This window comes from Balaenoptera acutorostrata, chromosome 4 (assembly GCF_949987535.1).
Source record: "Balaenoptera acutorostrata chromosome 4, mBalAcu1.1, whole genome shotgun sequence".
Taxonomy (NCBI): domain Eukaryota; kingdom Metazoa; phylum Chordata; class Mammalia; order Artiodactyla; family Balaenopteridae; genus Balaenoptera; species Balaenoptera acutorostrata.
The window spans coordinates 105,505,527-105,525,333 of NC_080067.1; the positions used below are offsets into that span (position 1 = coordinate 105,505,527).

At 37.2% G+C, this 19,807-nt stretch overlaps 1 pseudogene; it reads right to left on the reverse strand.

Annotated features, from left to right (window-relative positions):
• Positions 1-6,647: 6,647 nt before the first annotated feature.
• Positions 6,648-16,154, reverse strand: LOC114237085 (olfactory receptor 5AC1-like; annotated as a pseudogene).
• Positions 16,155-19,807: the final 3,653 nt, after the last annotated feature.

A 19,807-nucleotide genomic window follows, 5' to 3' on the forward strand; every position in this document is an offset into this window, starting at 1 on the left:
TGTATAAAATATCTTTTTTCATCCCCTTACTTTGAATCTATGTGTGTCCTTTGCCCTAACGTGGGTCTCTTGTAGGCAGCATACTGTAGGCTCTTGTTTTTTATCCAATCTGCCACTCTGTGTCTTTTGATTGGAGTATGTGGTCCATTGACACTTAAGGTAATTATTAATAGATATATGTATTTATTGCCATTTTAAACCTTATTTTCCCATTGATTTTATATTTCTTCTTTGTCCCTTTCTTTTTCTTTTTTCTTTTGTGATTATTTTCTTTTGGATTATGCCTATGTTCTCTTCTTTTTGGTTTCTGTAAATCTATTGTATGTTTTTGATTTGAGGTTACCCTGTTTTTCAAGTATATTAACCCTTTCCTATATCTGCCTGCTTAAACTGGTAGTCATACAAGCTCAAACGCATTCTAGGGGGAAAAAAATCTACATTTTCTTACTCTCCTTCCTGACATTTTATGATTTTGATGTCCTTTTTTATATCTTCATGTTCACCCTTTTACTCTTCATTGTGGTTATCATCACTTTCACAGAAAGTTTTCAATTTTTTTTCGTCTGTCTACTGGCTTATTTAAATGATTTATTTTCCAATTATGATTTTCTCTTTCCTATAGATTCTTACTTCTTTTCTATTTAGAGAAGACCTTTCAATATTTCCTTTAGGATAAGTTTACTACTGCTGTATTCTTTTAGTTTTTGCTTGTCTGGGAAATTCTTTATCTCTCCCTGTGTTCTCAATGATAATCTTGCTGGGTAGAGTATCCTAGGTTGCAGATTTTTCCCTTTCAGGACTTTGATCTTGCCACTCCCTCTGGCCTGCAACATTTCTGTAGAGAAATCAACTGATAGCCTTATGGGGGCTCCCTTGTAATTAACTCTTTGTTTTTCTCTTGCTGCCTTTAGAGTCCTCTCTTTAGCATTAAGTTTTGCCATTTTTATTACGATATGTCTTGGTGTAAGTCTGTTTGGGTTTATATTGTTTGGGACCCTATATGCTTCCTGGACCAGGATATTTGTTTCCTTCTTTAGGTTTGGGAAGTTTTCAGCCATAATTTCTTCAAATACATTTTCAATCCCCTTTTCTCTTGTATATCCTTCTGGAATCCCTACTATCTGTAGACTGGCATACTCTATATTATCCTATAGGTCTCCTATATTGCTTTTATTTATTTTTTTTCATTTGGCTTTCTGTCTGCTGTTCTGACTGAGCAATATCCATTATTTCTATCTTCCACATCACTTATTTGTTCCTCTTCATTATTCATTTTGCTATTCATTGTCTTTAGTTCAGCTTTCACCTCAGTGAATGAGTTCTCTAATTTTTCTTTGTTCCTGTTTATAGTTTCTAATTCCTTTTTATAGTAATCTGCATTTCTATCAATAGCCCTTTTTAATTCCTTCACTATTTTCATTATCTCTTTTTGAACTCAGTGTCTATTAGACTGAAGAGGTCTGTTTCATTGATTGTTCTTTCGGGGGAGAGTTAATTGAGAGTGGTTCCTCTGCTTCTTCATTTTACTTGTATTTCTCTTGCTCTATAAGTTTAGGAGAAACAGTTATCTACTTGGTCTTGGATGGCTATTTTTGTGTGGGAGCATCCCTGTGTAGCCTGTATGGGTTTAATTTTTTTGGTGCAAGGGCTGTTTTCAGTGTGAATGCCTGCCACCTCTTTCCTCAGTGTATGCTGGTCATTATCCTCTTGATAGGAGGTGTTACTGGTGTTGTGGTGACCAGAGCCTGCACTGGATATTGTGTAAGGCCTCCCCTTTGCTCTGTGGTTGTCACTGCCCTGTCAGGGGCTGGGTCTGTTCCCTAGTTGTTGGAGTAGAAGCCCCTAGATCTGTTTCTAGGCTGTGTTTCTGAGCTGCAGTGTGAGATAGCTGGGATTGGAAGGCTCCCACTGGAAGAGGAGCCACTGAGTATTCCTCTGTCAGAGCTGTTCACTAGTGAGTGTGTTCTGTGGAGTCACCCATTGTGTGGGCTCACAAAATACTCTGTTATTGGCACTGCCCTTGGCCCCATCTCAACCTTGGGAATGCTGGCAATTGGTCCTGGTGTCCCTCAGGTGTTGTTTTCACAAAGCCACCATCACAGGTCCACTGAAGTCAGGTCCCAGGACGACAGTAGTCATGAACCTGGACCCACTGTGGGAGCTATGGAGGCAGCTCAGACCCTGGCCCGGCCCAGTTCCCATGTGCATGTGCCCACAAAGCCCATAGCTGCTAAGGCCAGAACCTACCCAGCCACGGGAACACCCATTATCCACTTGGATGTCTTGCAGGTGCTGAATTTACAAAGCCAGCAGCAGAGGTGTAAATCTGTGGCTCACACAGCTGTGTGGAGAGATTTCAGCCTTGCTTCCTAAGTCACGTGGCCTTTGGGGTTCAGCTGTGGTTTCAGCCCCACCTATGGGCATGGGCAACCCACTGGCATCTGCTCCTGGAGCCTGCTGAGGCAGCGGCTGGGGTGCAGTAGTCCACCAAGGCAGCACTTGGGGCACAAGAGCCCCCGAGGTGGTGGCTGGGGCACGAGAGCCTGCTGAGGCAGTGGCTGGGGTGCAGGAGCCCACAAAGGTGGGCGCCCCTGAGGCAGTGGCTGGGGCATGGGAGCCACTAAGGCAGGAGCCGGCATGTGGAGAAAGAGGCTATTATGGTAGCCCCTCCCTTTCATGTGCCACTTAACAATGGAGCTTCGCTTCTTTGATGGGCCCAGGCTTCTTCCACAAACACCCCTGCTTGCAGCCATACCACACTCCAGCCCCTTCAGGCTGTCTCTCGCAGCCAATAGCAGTCCTCTCCCCAGATCTGTCCTCTGAGCCCCACGTTTCAGCACCCATCGCCCCCTGTACCATCGGACACACATCTCAGTCTGGGGTGTGCAGGGTGGTGGCACGACTGTCTGTGTAGCTCTCTCTGTTCTGCGTGACACAACCCAGTTGTTGCGCTCTCCTCTGAGCCTCTGAAGCTCCCTTTCTGTCCTGGCTAATCTCCCCACCAGTGAGGGTCTTCCCAGGATGTGGGAACCTTTCCTCTTTTTCAGCTCCCTCCCAGGGGCACAGGTCCCATCCCACTTCCTTTTTTTTCTTTCTTTCATCCTACTCACTTACATGGAGATCTTTCTTGTCCTTTCAGGTGTTTGAGGTCTTCTGCTAGTGTTCAGTAGGTGTTCTGTGAGAATTTTTCCATTTGTAGGTGTATTTGTGTTATATTTGTGGGAGGAGGTGAGCTCCACATCCTTGTACTCCGCCATCTTGCTGCGGCTGTAACCAGTTATCTATTTTATATATGGTAGTGCACATCTATTCATTCCATAGTCCCAGCTTATCCCTCCCCTGCTACTTCCCCTTTGGTAACCATAAGTATGTCTATGAATCTCTTTCTGTTTTGTAAATAAGTTTATTTATACTATTTTTTAGATTCCACATATAAGTGATACCATATATTTGTCTTTCTCTGTCTGACTTACTTCACTTAGTATGATGTTCTCTAGGTCCATCCATGGTGCTTCAAACGGCATTATTTGTCTTTTTTATGGCTGAGTAATATATATATTATAAATATATATATGGTATATCTAGATAGATAGATAAATAGATAGATAGATAGATAAATAGATATACCATATCTTCTTTATCCATTCATCTGTTGAGGAACTCTTAGGTTGCTTCCATGTCTTGGCTATTGTAAATAATGCTGCTATGAACATTGGGATGCATGTATCTTTTTGAATTAGAGCTTTTGTCTTTTCCAGGTATGTGAACAAGAGTGGGATTGCTGGATCATATGGTAACTCTATTTTTAGTTTTTTAGGGAACCTCCATACTGTTTTCCATAGTGGCTGCACCAATTTACATTCCCATCAACAGTGTAGGAGGATTCTCTTCACACTCTGTCCCACATTTATTATTTGTAGACTTTTTGATCCAAAGTCATTCACTGAATGCAAACTGATCTAAGTACAGATCACTCAGCATAAGGAAGGTGCAGGGAGGGTCTGCAGTCTCTCAGCATAAATAACTTGCTTGTCACCCACCACTTAGAAGGACATTTGCCTCACATCCACTTTTTAGTGCAGCTGCATTCCATAAAATACAGACTGTACAATAAACAATTTTGAGATACTTGACATACAACACACTTAGGAATATTTCAGATCAGCAATCAGTTCATACCAACCCTAGCTAGGATCTAATTTATCCCAAGTTGATGCATCTCCTGAGTTGACATTGCAAGATTGTATAAATGTCAATTCCTCAGGGGGCCATCAAACTGGAGGAAACTACTAAAGTTCAACTTAATGTGTATAATAGCTGGAATTTTGTTGAAAATAATCCTGATAAAATCATGTATTACTTGTGCAATTGAAAAGATATTAAGATATCATAACATATACAGTAGTTCCCCCTTATCTACAGTTTTGCTTTCCACAGTTTCCAATACCCAAGGTCAATCATGTTCTGAAAATATTAAATGGTTCTAGAAATAAACAATTCATAGGTTTGAAATTGTACACCAATTCTGAGTAGCATGATGAAATTTCACACCGTCCTACTCCATCCTGTCCGGGATGTGAACCATCTCTTTGCCTAGCATACACGCTGTATACACTACCTGCCCTTAGTCACTTAGTAGCTGTCTGGGTTATCAGATTGACTTTTGCGGTATTGCAGTGTTTGTTTTCAAGTAACCCTCATTTTACTTAATGATGGCCCTGAAGCACAAGGGTAGTGATGTTGGCAATTTGAAATTGCCAAAGAAAAGCCATAAAGTGCTTCCTTTAAGTGAAAATATGAAAGTTCTCAACTTAATAGGAAAGAAAAAAAATCATAGGCTGAGGCTGCTAACATCTATGGTAAGAACAAATCTTCTGTTCGTTAAATTGTGAAGAAAGAGAAATAAATTCTTGCTAGTTTTGCTGTTGCACCTCAAACTGCAAAAGTTACAGGCACAGTGTGTGATAAATGCTTAGTTAAGCTGGAAAAGACATTAAAGTTGTGGGTAGAAAACATGAACAGAAAACAGGGTTCAGTACTATCAGCAGTTTCAGGCATCCACGGGGTATCTTGGAACGTATTTCCCCACAGAAAAGGGGAGACTACTGTAGTTGCTTTTGCAAACACTTCAAATAAAACATGTTGTACCATGTACATTAAGAAATAAATGTATTTACATGTACATAAATAATAAAAAGTATTTAGTATTTACTTTTAAAAGACCAATAGTAAATTATAGAAAAAGATTTTACTCAAAAAGAAAATTAAAATGTTAAGGAAACCAATTTAGTTTACAAGATGAGTTGCAAAGACTGAAATTGTTGAAAATCGCCTACAAGTACAGATAGTTTTTAATCATGTGGGATATTTTTAAAATAAATTTTGTTATTGGGGACCAATTTGAATTAATCTTGAGACCATACAAACAAGTTGAATTTTTCCATTAATGCTTGTATGCTAAATTTAAGTGATAAAATAAATTTACCATATGCCTACACTTTTAGATAATACTTTTAGTATGTTTGTTGGAACTATTGAGATCTAAAGTGTTTTTAAAATACTAGAACAGCAAGCATATTTTTATTCTTAAACAATTTAAACTACATTCTCATTTTGTATAATTATCTTTCCTAAGTGAATGTGCTAAGAAAAAACAGATTGTCCAAGGAACATGTTTTGCTAACAGAGGAGTTGAATCATTTATGTCTATTTAATACTTCTAAAATAAATTGGGGTATGTATATATATTTAAGTGATCACATCCCAAACTGAAGTACATTAGTGGTAGGGAATTCATTGACACAAGTTTTCATCCATATCTTTACATACTAAACCAGGTTCTTGACTCTGATCTAGGTTCCCTGCCTTCTTCCCAGTCAGCTTCTGCTAAAATTGATTGGAACAGTAATGCAATCAAGGCTGATCTCTGAAATTGCTTCTTATTACACTCAGATATTCCTAAACTTATAAGTTATGGGATATCATGCTACATGCACTATCCCTTATAAAAAACAGTATGTGGAGTTATACATATGAACTGTGGTTAATTTTGATGCTCCATTCTTTAATTCAATTCATGCCAGCTTCCATTTGTCTTCCTAAGATCCACCAAATTTTTAGAACTTTTTACTTTTTCCTTTATCACTAAACAGTACATTTCTTCTCAGGAATATATTCTGTCAAGAAGCACTTTTATTTTTATCAATCTGCTGGAGTTACTGTGTACGGCAGAGAACAGTGAAGCCTTATTACTTTGTAGGTCCAGAGCAGTGAGCTAGGCTCACTCAGGAACTAAGTGACTAACCCTGTATGCCAGCCTCACAGCTATTTCTCAGTAAAACTGTCAATTACTATCTAGAATGTTTAAAGTCCCAGGAAAATAGCTAATTTGCATAAACTAAATGCTTAAACAAAAATGGAGCACAGTGTTTCTAAATGAGCTAGTTATAGGTAAGATTACCAAACTTTCACTGGCCCCATATCCAAGTAAACATAATAGGAAGCTGGGTTCCTTCACACAGAGCCGTGGACCACAATGACCACTAGCCCTCTGATGAAATGGCATAGTCATGGCTAATCTTTAGGACTGGGGGCTTTTTTCAGCAGACAGTAAAGAAGAAGCAGTTTGAAACTTGTCTAGCAACTATTCATTTCTTTATTATTCTTCTCAAGGCACGTATAACCTCTTTGTTCCTCGGGCTGTAAATAAAAAGATTTAGTAGGGGAATCATTATTGTATAAAATACAGAATACATTTTGTCGTGATCTCCAGAGGGCCCAGACCCAGGATGCACATACATGAAGAAAAAAGTGCCATAAAACAAGAAAACAGAGAGCAGGTGAGCACTGCATGTGGAGAAGGCTTTGCCCCTGCCCCTTTCAGACTTATTTTTCAGGATGGCGAAGAGGACACGGGCGTAGGAAACCATCATGGTCATAAAACTGAAGACTTGCATAAAAGCTGAAAAGATAAAAACCAGAAGTGTGTTAACTGTAAGATCAGTGCAAGAAATTTTGAACAGTTGTAAAATTTCACAGTAGAAATAATGTATTACATTGGACCTGCAGAAAGTTAATCTACATAACAAACCCACATGAATTGCTGAATGTAGAAAACCAATGAAATATGAAACAGCTATAAACTGAATACAGAGTCTGTTGGACATCACCACTGGATAAAGCAAGAGGTTGCATATGGCTATATAGCAGTCATAGGCCATCACTACCAGGAGGAAACATTCTGAGGTGGCACTGGACCTAAAAAAATAAAATTGGACCATACAAGGAAAGGTATCACATGATTTTTTGATAAAAAATGTATAAACATCTTGGGAATTACAGAAGATGAAGAACAAGCATCTGCAAAGGCTAAACTGCCAAGGAATGAGTAAATGGGGTTGTGAAGATGGGGGTCCTTCCAGATGAGAAAAATCAGTCCAAGGTTGCCCACCACAGTGGTGAGGGAGGTGACCAAGAACACCAGGAACAGGAGACCTGCAGCCCTAGAAGATCTATATAAGCCCTGTGAGAACCAACTCAGTCACCGTGTCTTGTTTGCTTCTATCATAGTCACTCAGGCTGATCACTGCAATGGAGAAATGAAATGAAAAAAATTAATCAAGGTTAATTGAAAACTTATATTGGATTGCAGTGTCACATTTCTGTATTTCAGATGCCCCTTACTGAACAAATATGAAGGTAAAAGGTCTCTCTTTTTTAAAACACGCTGAAGAGTGTTAAGTATATTATAAAGAATTCTGAAGAGGAAGGAGTTTTTTTTAAAGGTTTTTCAAATATATATTTACCTAAAAGGTTTATGGAACAGGCTGTGGACACCATTTGATTTAGTCCATAACTTGTCACTCATAAATACCTTAAAACTGAATGTATTAACAGTGAAATATTCTACAAAATTAAGAATAAAAAATATGTAATACATTTTATTCTACAGTCTCTAGAAAGTGAGACTGGTGCAGGTTCAAAAGTGTTTTCACCATTTCTCAAGAACTCAATTGTAACTTTTCTATTGAACCAAAAAACTAGACTATATCTTTGTACAATGGATATGTATCATTTCCTACTAAGACATTAATGGGTAGAGTAGTAAGACAGTAAGTTAAAATTTCATTTTTGCTGTTTCCTATCCATTATCATTATGTTTGATTATGTATTCATCAAAAATTACCCCAAATTCCTAATAGACTCTTTTGGTTATACATTCCTCAAAACAACACCAAATTTCAAATAGACTCTTTTTAGTTTTACTCAATAAATTCTAATATGTGAACATAATCATCAAACATTTATTTTGTGTCTCCTAAGCTAGAACACTGTCATTCCTAGCTCACCCACACTGTAAAACTGTAACTCTGTGTTTTACCAATGATGTTAAAATAACCCCTCCTTTAAGAAGAGAGAAAAGAACAGATATTAACCAGCTTATCTGCAGATTTGGGAAGAATCTAAGAGCTAGGACTCTACATGCCAGTGTAGACAATTATCATGCAGTTAACCAAGAATGTTTCTAATATGTCAGAAGCACATAATTCTAAAACAATTATAATGATTTTCCTTCCCTGTCCTTTTTGAGATTACAAGTGAGACTATTAAAGTCAGGGTAGAATGTAACATTACAAAAAACACCAAAGTGGAAAGAATAGCCAGTGTTTACTGTTTTGAATATCTGGATTCAATTTAAATAGTAAAAATTAAAATTTTGTTTACACCCAAATCAAATGAGGAGAAAAGATGAAACACGTTGGTAGGCAATGGCTAGCATGAAGATAGGTAAGGCAGAAAAGAGCCCCAAATTACAAATGTGCCTGTTAATTTTACAATTCTGTGAAGCAAATGAGAAGGCTAGATCCTGTGGAAACCCAGAGGGATAAACCTAAGTCCACATCATCACAATGCATTTTATCAGTGACAAATTGTATACATTTCTGAATATAAAATGTGTTCTGTGCATCCAAATCCCTGCCTCGGTTATCTAAAGAAGGATCTAGCCATTTAGAAACAGCTGATCTAAGTATATAACCATGCAAGGGAATAAGACTTGGATTCACAGTTCCCTGGCTTTTATGACATGTCCAACCACATGGGAGTCATTCCAGCACAAATTTTTATTTCTATATCCTAGTCACCAACTCTGCAGAACGTAGATGAAGATTTCACTGCCATGTCTATGCTAGCCTGAAACATTTTCTCTAAGTGCCTGCATTGTAATTCAAAAAAAGGAAACAATGTAGAAAATTTGAGGAAGATAGGGTTTGTGAATTCAGTTCTGACAAGAATAATATTTGAACAGTAAATATATAGAAGAATTGGGGTATTTTCTACAGAAATGCGCATAGAGGTTTTGTGGGGGGGGGTTGTTTTTTTCTTTTGTTTGTTATTTTTTTCCTTTAAAAAGGGAGGCTATGTTGAGGAAAGCACTTCTGCAAACTTCATAAGCAATAGGAAAAGAGAAAATTTGTTTGAGATTAAGATTAGACTTAAAAAGTACAAAATGAGAGGCTGGTAACATTGGCAGTAGTCATTGAGCAAGCACACTGCTGTCATATCACTGAAAGTAGCAGATTATCTACATTTTACATTCTGCCTAGAATACAATAATGAGGTATGGCTTGGGGCAGATGTGGTGAACTCCTTCTTTCTGCCTATCTCCAGAGAAGTAACAATCTAAACAAGAACCGGATTGAAGACAAAGGCATAGACTGCCCTTAAAACTCCATAACCCTATGATTCTTCACTGTTGGAAAAATCTTCTGGATTCTGTGACAGTACAGTAAAGGCTAGAATGAATTCCACTTTTACAGACACAAACTATTAAATAGATTGGTTCCATAACTCATTATCCTGGCAAAGAAAATGTTCACAAAAATGTAACAAAATTTCTGAAGCTTTGAGTCTCAATTCCACCTCTAAATTACTAAATGACAACGCCTAAACCACTTTATGACCTTGTTCTAAGATTCTCATCTGTAGCGCACTGGGTTTTCTAAGGCACACCTGCCCACAGTCTATGACTCCTCTTTGCTATTTAGTTAACTAGTAGAGTATAACGGTTAAACACACAAACTCTATATGTAATATCACCAATTCAAATCTTCATTCTACAAATATATAGCTTGTATCCCTAGGGGTTCAGAGGCTTGAACATAATGTTTATTTAACTGTTCAGTTCAGGATTGCTGCCTGTTCCATTTGGTAGTTAAATCATTTCAAAATTTTTTCAGATATTTTGACAGCTCCTGAGAAACTCTTGGTACTAAAATGATATGTTCTATCACATTTCATGGAAAGGATAATGACAATAAAATAAAGCATTGAATTCTCACCCAATCCCAATAAGAAGATGCAGAGATGCCATAAAATATAAATTTTCATGAAGAACTCTTAAAGTACAAGAACGAAAATGTCAAAAACAATTATTCATCTCATTCATCTTCTTTGAGAAATGCAGTTTAGAAGGAAAGGTATTTATATCCTCCCATCTTCAAATCTGTTTGTGAAGATAATATTGAAACTCCCTCAATGCTACCAAAAGATTCCCTGTGGAATAAAGTCAATCTATTGGGTATTATAGGTGAATCAACATATCATTTTGAACGTACTCATTTGCAATTATTATTTTCATAGCTTGTTTCTTTCTTCTAAAAGCAATTTCAGTTTAATAGTAGAAAAATTACAACCTAATTGTAGAAAAAAATTGAAAATGTAGAAAAGCACAAAGGAAACAAATTGCTGTAATCTCACTAATCACTGGAAAATACATTTAAATTTTGGGTATTTTTTCTTTCACCTTTAACCAATGCATGTACCTCTCTTGGTATATTTACATATATATTTGTTTTACATACATTTATATATATAATTTATTGAAAATTTTATATATATGATTACGCTACAGCTACACATATTTTTCACAAACTACTTGTAATTGAATAATATATCATTTATATTCTTCTATGTTCTTTTTTTTAACATGTTTATTGGAGTATAATTGCTTTACAATGGTGTGTTAGTTTCTGCTTTATAACAAAGTGAATCAGTTAAACATATACATATATCCCCATATCTCTTCCCTCTTGCGTCTCCCTCCCTCCCACCCTCCCTACAGCTCCCCTCTAGGTGGTCACAAACCACCAATCGGATCTCCCTGTGCTATGAGGCTGCTTCACACTAGCTCTCTGTTTTACGTTTGGTAGTGTATATATGTCCATACCACTCTCTCACTTTATCCCAGCTTACCCTTCCCCCTCCCCATATCTTCAAGTCCATTCTCTAGTAGGTCTGTGTCTTTATTCCTGTCTTGCCCCTAGATTCTTCATGACCATTTGTCATATATGGCCTTTATTATGTTGAGGTAAGTTCCCTCTATGCCTACTTTCTGGAGGGTTTTTATCATAAATGGGTGTTGAATTTTGTCGAAAGCTTTCTCTGAATCTATTGAGATGATCATTTGGTTTTTCTCCTTCAATTTGTTAATATGGTGTATCACATTGATTGATTTGCATATATTGAAGAATCCTTGCATTCCTGGGATAAACCCCACATGATCATGGTGTATTATCCTTTTAATGTGCTGTTGGATTCTGTTTGCTAGTATTTTGTTGAGGATTTTTGCATCTATGTTCATCAGTGATATTGGCCTGTAGTTTTCTTTCTTTGTGAAATCTTTGTCTGGCTTTGGTATCAGGGTGATGGTGGCCTTGTAGAATGAGGTTAGGAGTGTTCCTCCCTCTGCTATATTTTGGAAGAGTTTGAGAAGGATAGGTGTTAGCTCTTCTCTAAATGTTTGATAGAATTCACCTGTGAAGCCATCTGGTCCTGGGCTTTTGTTTGTTGGAAGATTTTTAATCACAGTTTCAATTTCAGTGCTTGTGATTGGTTTGTTTATATTTTCTATTCTTCCTGGTTCAGTCTCAGAAGGTTGTGCTTTTCTAAGAATTTGTCCATTTCTTCCAGGTTGTCCATTTTATTGGCATATAGTTGCTTGTAGTAATCTCTCATGATCCTTTGTATTTCTGCAGTGTCAGTTACTTCTCCTTTTTCATTTCTAATTCTATTGATTTGAATCTTCTCCCTTTTTTTCTTGATGAGTCTGGCTAATGGTTTATCAATTTTATCTTCTCAAAGAACCAGCTTTTCGTTTTATTGATCTTTGCTATAGTTTCCTTCATTTCTTTTTCATTTATTTCTGATATGATTTTTATGGTTTCTTTCTTTCTGCTAACTTTGGGTTTTTTTATTCTTCTTTCTCTAATTGCTTTAGGTGTAAGGTTAGGTTGTTTATTTGAGATGTTTCTTGTTTCTTAAGGTAGCATTGTATTGCTCTAAACTTCCCTCTTAGAACTGCTTTTGCTGCATCCCATATGTTTTGGGTCGTTGTGTTTTCATTGTCATTTGTTTCTAGGTATTTTTTGATTTCCTCTTTGATTTCTTCAGTCATCTCTTGGTTATTAAGTAGTGTATTGTTTAACCTCCATGTGTTTGTGTTTCTTACAGAGTTTTTCCCTGTAATTGATATCTAGTCTCATAGCGTTGTGGTCGGAAAAGAGACTTGATACAATTTCAATTTTCTTAAATTTACCAAGGCTTGATTTGTGATCCAAGATATGATCTATCCTGGAGAATGTTCCATGAGCACTTGAGAAGAAAGTGTATTCTGTTGTTTTTGGATGGAATGTCCTATAAATATCTATTAAGTCCATCTTGTTTAATCTATCATTTAAAGCTTGTGTTTCCTCATTTATTTTCATTTTGGATGATCTGTCCATTGGTGAAAGTGGGGTGTTTAATTCCCCTACTATGATTGTGTTACTGTCAATTTCCCCTTTTATGGCTGTTAGCATTTGCCTTATGTATTGAGGTGCTCCTATGTTGGGTGCATAAATGTTTACAATTGTTATATCTTCTTCTTGGATTGATCCCTTGATCATTATGTAGTGTCCTTCTTTGTCTCTTGTAATAGTCTTTGTTTTAAAGTCTATTTTGTCTGATATGAGAATTACTACTCCAGCTTTCTTTGATTAGCATTTACATGGAATAGCTTTTTCCATACCCTCACTTTCAGTCTGTATGTGTCCCTAGGTCTGAAGTGGGTCTCTTGTAGACAGCATATATATGCGTCTTGTTTTTGTATCCATTCAGCCAGTCTATGTCTTTTGGTTGGAGCATGTAATCCATTTACATTTAAGGTAATTATCGATATGTATGTTCCTATTACCATTTTCTTAATTGTTTTGGGTTTCTTATTGTAGGTCTTTTCCTTCTCTTGTGTTTCCTGCCTAGAGAAGTTCCTTTAGCGTTTGTTGTAAAGCTGGTTTGGTGGTGCTGAATTCTTTTAGCTTTTGCTTGTCTGTAAAAGTTTTAACTTCTCCTTCAAATCTGAATGAGATCCTTGCTGGGTAGAGTAATCTTGGTTGTAGGTTTTTCTCCTTCATCACTTTAAATATGTCCTGCCACTCCCTTCTGGCTTGCAGAGTTTCTGCTGAAAGATCAGCTGTTAACCTTATGGGGATTCCCTTGTACATTATTTGTTGTTTTCCCCTTGCTGCTTTTACTATTTTTTCTTTGTATTTAATTTTTGATAGTTTGAGCAATATGTGTCTTGGCATATTTCTCCTTGGATTTATCCTGTATGGGACTATCTGTGCTTCCTGGACTTGATTAACTATTTCCTTTCCTATATTAGGAACATTTTCAACTATAATCACTTCAAATATTTTCTGAGTCACTTTCTTTTTCTCTTCTTCTTCTGGGACCCCTATAATTCGAATATTGGTGCGTTTAATGTTGTCCCAGAGGTCTCTGAGTCTGTCCTCAATTCTTTTCATTTTTTTTCTTTATTCTGCTCTGCAGTAATTATTTCCACTCTTTTATCTTCCAGGTCACTTATCCGTTCTTCTGCCTCAGTTATTCTGCTATTGATCCCTTCTAGAGAATTTTTAATTTCATTTATTGTGTTGTTCATCTCTGTTTGTTTGCTCTTTAGTTCTTCTAGGTCCTTGTTAAACATTTCTTGTATTTTCTCCATTCTATTTCCAAGATTTTGGATCATCTTTACTATCATTATTCTGAATTCTTTTTCAGGTAGACTGCCTATTTCCTCTTCATTTGTTAGGTCTGGCAGGTTTTTACCTTGCTCCTTCATCTGCTGTGTGTTTCTCTGTCTTCTCATTTTGCTTAGCTTACTGTGTTTGGGATCTCCTTTTCGCAGGCTGCAAGTTTGTAGTTCCTGTTGTTGTTGGTGTCTGCCCCCAGTGGCTAAGGGTGGTTCAGTGTGTTATATAGGCTTCCTGGTGGAGGGGACTAGTGCCTGTGTTCTGGTGGATGAGGCTGGATCTTGTCTTGCTGGTGGGCAGGTCCACGTCTGGTGGTGTGTTTGGGGGTGTCTGTGGCCTTATTGTGATTTTAGGCAGCCTCTCTGCTCATGGGTGGGATTGTGTTCCTGTCTTGCTAGTTGTTTGGCATAGGGTGTCCAGCACTGTAGCTTGCTGGTCGATGAGTGCAGCTGCGTCTTGGCGTTGAGATGGAGATCTCTGAGAGATTTTCACCATTTGATGTTATGTGGAGCTTGGAGGTCTGTTGTGGACCAATATCCTGAAATTGGCTGTCCCAGTTCAGAGGCACAGCCCTGATGCCTTGCTGAAGCACCAAGATCCTGTCTTCCACATGGCTCAGAATAAAAGGGAGAACAAAAAAGAAAGAATGAAGAAAATAAAATAAAGTTATTAAAATAAAAAATAATTATTAAAAAATAATTTTTTAAGTAATAAAAAAAAAGAAAGAAGAGAGCAATCAAACCAAAAATCAAATCCACCAATGATAACAAGCGCTAAAAACTATACTAGAAAAAAAAAAACGGACAGAGAGAACCCTAGGACAAATGGTAAAAGTAAAGCTTTACAGACAAAATCAATCACAGAAGCATACACATACACACTCACAAAAATAGAAAAAGGGAAAAATATATATATATATCATTGCTCCCAAAGTCCACCTCCTCAATTTGGGATGATTTGTTGTTTATTCAGGTATTCCACAGATGCAGGGTACATCAAGTTGATTGTGGAGATTTAATCCACTGCTCCTGAGGCTGCTGGGAGAAATTTCCCTTTCTCTTCTGTGTTCGCACAGCTCTCGGGGTTCAGCTTTGGATTTGGCCACGCCTCTGCGTGTAGGTCGCCTGAGGACGTCTGTTCTTTGCTTAGGACGGGGTTAAAGGAGCAGCTGATTCGGGGGCTCTGCCTCACTCAGGCCGGGGGGAGGGAGGGGTACGGATGCGGGGCGAGCCTGCGGCGGCAGAGGCCAGTGTGACGTTGCACCAGCCTGAGGCGCCCCATGCATTCTCCCGGGGAAGTTGTTCCTGGATCACGGGACCTTGGCAGTGGCGGGCTGCACCGGCTCCCGGGAGGGGAGGTGTGGATAGTGACATGTGCTTGCACACAGGCTTCCTGGTGGCAGCAGCAGCAGCCTTAGCGTCCCATGCCCATCTCTGGAGCTCCTTTAAGCGGTGCTCTTAATCCCCTCTCCTCACGCACCAGGAAACAAAGAGGCAAGAAAAAGTCTCTTGCCTCATTGGCAGCTCCAGACTTTTTTCTGGACTCCCTCCCGGCTAGCTGTGGCTCACTAGCCCCTTCAGGCTGTGTTTACGCAGCCAACCCCAGTCCTCTCCCTGGTATCTGACCTTTGAAGCCCGAGCCTCAGCTCCCAGCCCCCGCCCGCCCTGGCAGGTGAGCAGACAAGCCTCTCAGGCTGGTGAGTGCTGGTCAGCACCAATCCTCTTTGCGGGAATCTCTCCGCTTTGCCCTCTGCACCCTTGTGGCTGCGCTCTCCTCCGTGGCTCTGAAGCTTCCCCCCTCCGCCACCCCCGTCTCCACCCACGAAGGGGCTTCCTAGTGGGTGGAAACCTTTCCTCCTTCACAGCTACCTCCCACTGATGCAGGTCCCGTCCCTATTCATTGTCTCTGTTTTTTCTTTTTCCTTTTGCCCTACCCAGGTATGTGGGGAGTTTCTTGCCTTTTGGGAGGTCTGAGGTCTTCTGCCAGCGTTCAGTAGGTGTTCTGTAGGAGTTGTTCCACATGTAGATGTACTTCTGATGTATTTGTGGGGGGAAAGGTGATCTCTGCGCCTTACTCTTCCGCCATCTTGAAGCTCCTCTCCTCTCCTATGTTCTTAGTTTGAAAAACATGGAGGTTGTCTCTCTGGCTACATCAATTTTATAAAAATCTATAATTATAAAGTTATAGAGATAAAGATAATTTGTCCAAATATATGCATGATATTAAGGATTTTCTTTCAACAAGTCATGGGCCTCTTGGAAAATTGTACTGTTTTACAATACGAATTTTGAAATTACTAATTTCCCAAACTTTATACTACCAAAAAGAAATTTATAATACAGTTGACCCTTGAACAACACAGGTTTGACTGCACAGGTCCATTTATACTCAGATTTTTTTCAGCATTAACTTCTACAGTACTACATAACCTGCTGTTGGTCAGATCCATGGATGCAGAACCATTGTTACAGAGGAACCATGTATTCAGAGGGCCAACTATATGTTATGCTGGGTTTTCAACTGAGCGGAGGGTCATCACTCCTAACCCCAACATTGTTCAGAGTTCAACTGTGTATAAATATATATGTGTGTATATGTATATATATATATATGCACACACACATATTCACGTAATTGTATTTATCTATAATCTATATTTATGATTAAACTTGGTAAGAAATATATCCGTCCTAATGTATTTGTCAGAAATGTAAAACTACTGAAAGGCATAAAAATTTGTTTAATGTATGAAAATTAATCATTTCAAGTCTTAGGAAGACTTGAAATCTAGTAAAGTTGTTAATTTTACCAAATTAATATATAAATTATATGCAATCTCAAACAAAATAATTGGAGGTAGTTTGATTACTAAATTCTAATTCATCAGGAATCAAATTGATTTTTTTATGTCAAAAGAATTTTACAAAAAGAATAAAGATGGGAGATGTTCCATGCCTAATATTGCAATATATCATAAAGTTAGCTGCAACAATTGAAACTATGTTTGATGTCGTCTAGGTTCACAATGGGTACGAATTCACTAAAATGTGATAGTCTACTTCTAGACATGGAAAGAAAGTAACGAAGTTGATTAAGAGCATAGACTTTGGAAAGACAGACTTGGGATCAAAACTGGCTTTGCCTCTAAAACTATGATCAGTAACTTAAATTATCTAAGCCTTGATTTCCTCATTTTGAAAGAAAGTAAATAATGTGCACTTATAAGACTGTTGCAAGAATCAAATGAGAGGATAAACAACAAGCCTTAGTGCTGTACTTCACAGGTAGAAAGGGCTCATTAAATATTAACTTTATTTGTGTTAGTTATTCTAGTTATTTATAAGTAAAGCAGCTAAGCTCTTTTGTTAGGGAATGGTATTTGGGGTGAGCCAAATTGAGATATTGCTAACTTGTGACAATGACAGTTTAACTTTGTACATAAAACAACTTTTACATCTAGCTCATGCCATCTGCAAGTTGGCACAGAGACCAGAAAATAGTGATTTTTGTGGAGTAAATGAGACACATCACCTGGAAGGGAAAAACCTATAGGGATTATATTTATTTATTTTATTGAAGTATAGTTGATTACATTATTACATTCGTTTCAGGGGTAAACTGGTGATTCAATATTTTTATAGATTATACTCCATTTAATTTATTATTAAATATTGGCTATTGTCTGCCAATACCTGTGAGCTCATGCTCACTGAAGTTTGAGAATGACAATCTCAAGTGAAAAAATCTCTGTAACATTGGCTCCTCTTCTGCTTGAGTGACCTGTCATAAATGTTACAAAGAGGCCATTTACTCCAATTATATAAATTAAGTACCTAGCAGACACTTTGTAATAGCTTAATGATATTTAATGGATTGATTATACTATACTCTAATATAGACCAAAATGGAGAACTTGCCAATATAAATGAAACACCTGCTGAAATATGGGACTCTAGGAAGGCAAGAGAAATATTTGTGAGGAAAGAATTGCAGTTAGCTTTTTATAAACTGAATAGATGTGCATAGCCAGTCTCCTCAAACTAATTATCTTTTGGAAATTTGAAAAAATTGGTGTCATGTACAATTTCTTCATTAATGCATTTGTTTTTAGAGAGCAAACACCAAGTTCATATTTGCTACCATAGAGACAGTTGTGTCAGACCTCCAAAAACAATAAAAGAATATCCATATGAGGAAAATGGTAATACTGTGTATAAATCTTACATCAGTGTATTTAAAACAACTAGGACTATATTTTTCCTTTATCAAGAATTTATTTATTTAAGCACTTACCATATGCCAAGCCCTATGCTCTGTGACTTCATACATATTCAACTGACAGTCACTGGTGATTATTAGGAATAGTAGCAGCCTTGCTAAACTGTCATAAACTCATTCACTGGCTCATCATTTAAAACAATGTATACAAAGTATGATCATAAGGAAATGTTAAGGAACATGTCTCAGGAGGCAGGCAGATGGATACAGGATTCTCTGTAAGAGGAATCCTATAGCCATTTGTCTAAGCAGAGGCTAATGGAAAACAGATTCAGTCTTTCACTTTTTCTTTAGCTACACCTGAAAGAAAACAAGAGTATGAACTAAACACAGTCAGGAGAAAATAGTGTTTATCAAGAGCAAAATTAAGCTATTATTTTTATACTACATTAATGTCTTATTAATGTAGATTTTTTATCACAGCATTGTTGCCTGTTTTTATAAATGAAATAATATGGGAAGTACTCTTGTATCTGGCTTATTTTACTCAACATAATATTTTATATTCATCCATGTCATTGTGTACCATTAGTTTAATCAACTTTCTGTTGTATAGAAGTCCATTGTTTTCTTAAACACCGCAGTTTATCCATTCTCCTGTTGATGGACTTTTGAGTTGTTTCCAGGGTTTGGTTGTAAATAAGCTAGCTATGGATTTGTCTTTCAGTGGACATGTGCACTCATTTTCTATTCCTAGGTTTTTACCTAGAAATAGATTAGAATTGCTGTTTTGTAAGGTAGTCAGGATCAGTGGCATAACAAGCTTATTTGACAGATGGAGTTGAAAATTTCTCAACAATGCCTCCTCTATATGATAGAAGTATTCTCAGTAATAATCACAAAATAAAATAATAATAACAATGGTCAGAAAAGAATACAAGCAATAAAAATTTTCTTTAATTTCACATTATGTCAGTAAAAAATAAAATATTATAGCATAAAAATGAAAAAGCAACAGATTAATGTTTTTAACTACATTTTTATATGTTTAAAAGAATATACATTTACATTTCTGTCACCATAATAAATAATTAATATTAGTTTATGTTCTTATGCCTCAACTTCTACAAATTTGCCAATGATCTTCCAAATTTTTATCTTCTTTTTACACTTACATTCAATAGACCTATAACCAGAGTCATCAACATCTTTGCTGTAGCTGATGGAAGAACTAAAACATACACTTTGCAAACAAAAATATCCTACCTTGCAATTAGCATGCTGTTTCATTTTTATAAATTTTAAACACAGATAGAATTTTCAAGTGATTCCCATACAATGATATAATTAAAGTAACTTTAATTCTCCCTGTCTTTTTAGTCAATGTGTTCTCATTATTAATTTTTAATGTAACATTTAAATATAAGAATATGTAATACCAATGGGATTGGAGACAAAACTTCAATCTGAGTAATTTCAAACTTTTATAAGCTTATTCTTAAAATGAGTACAAATAGCTG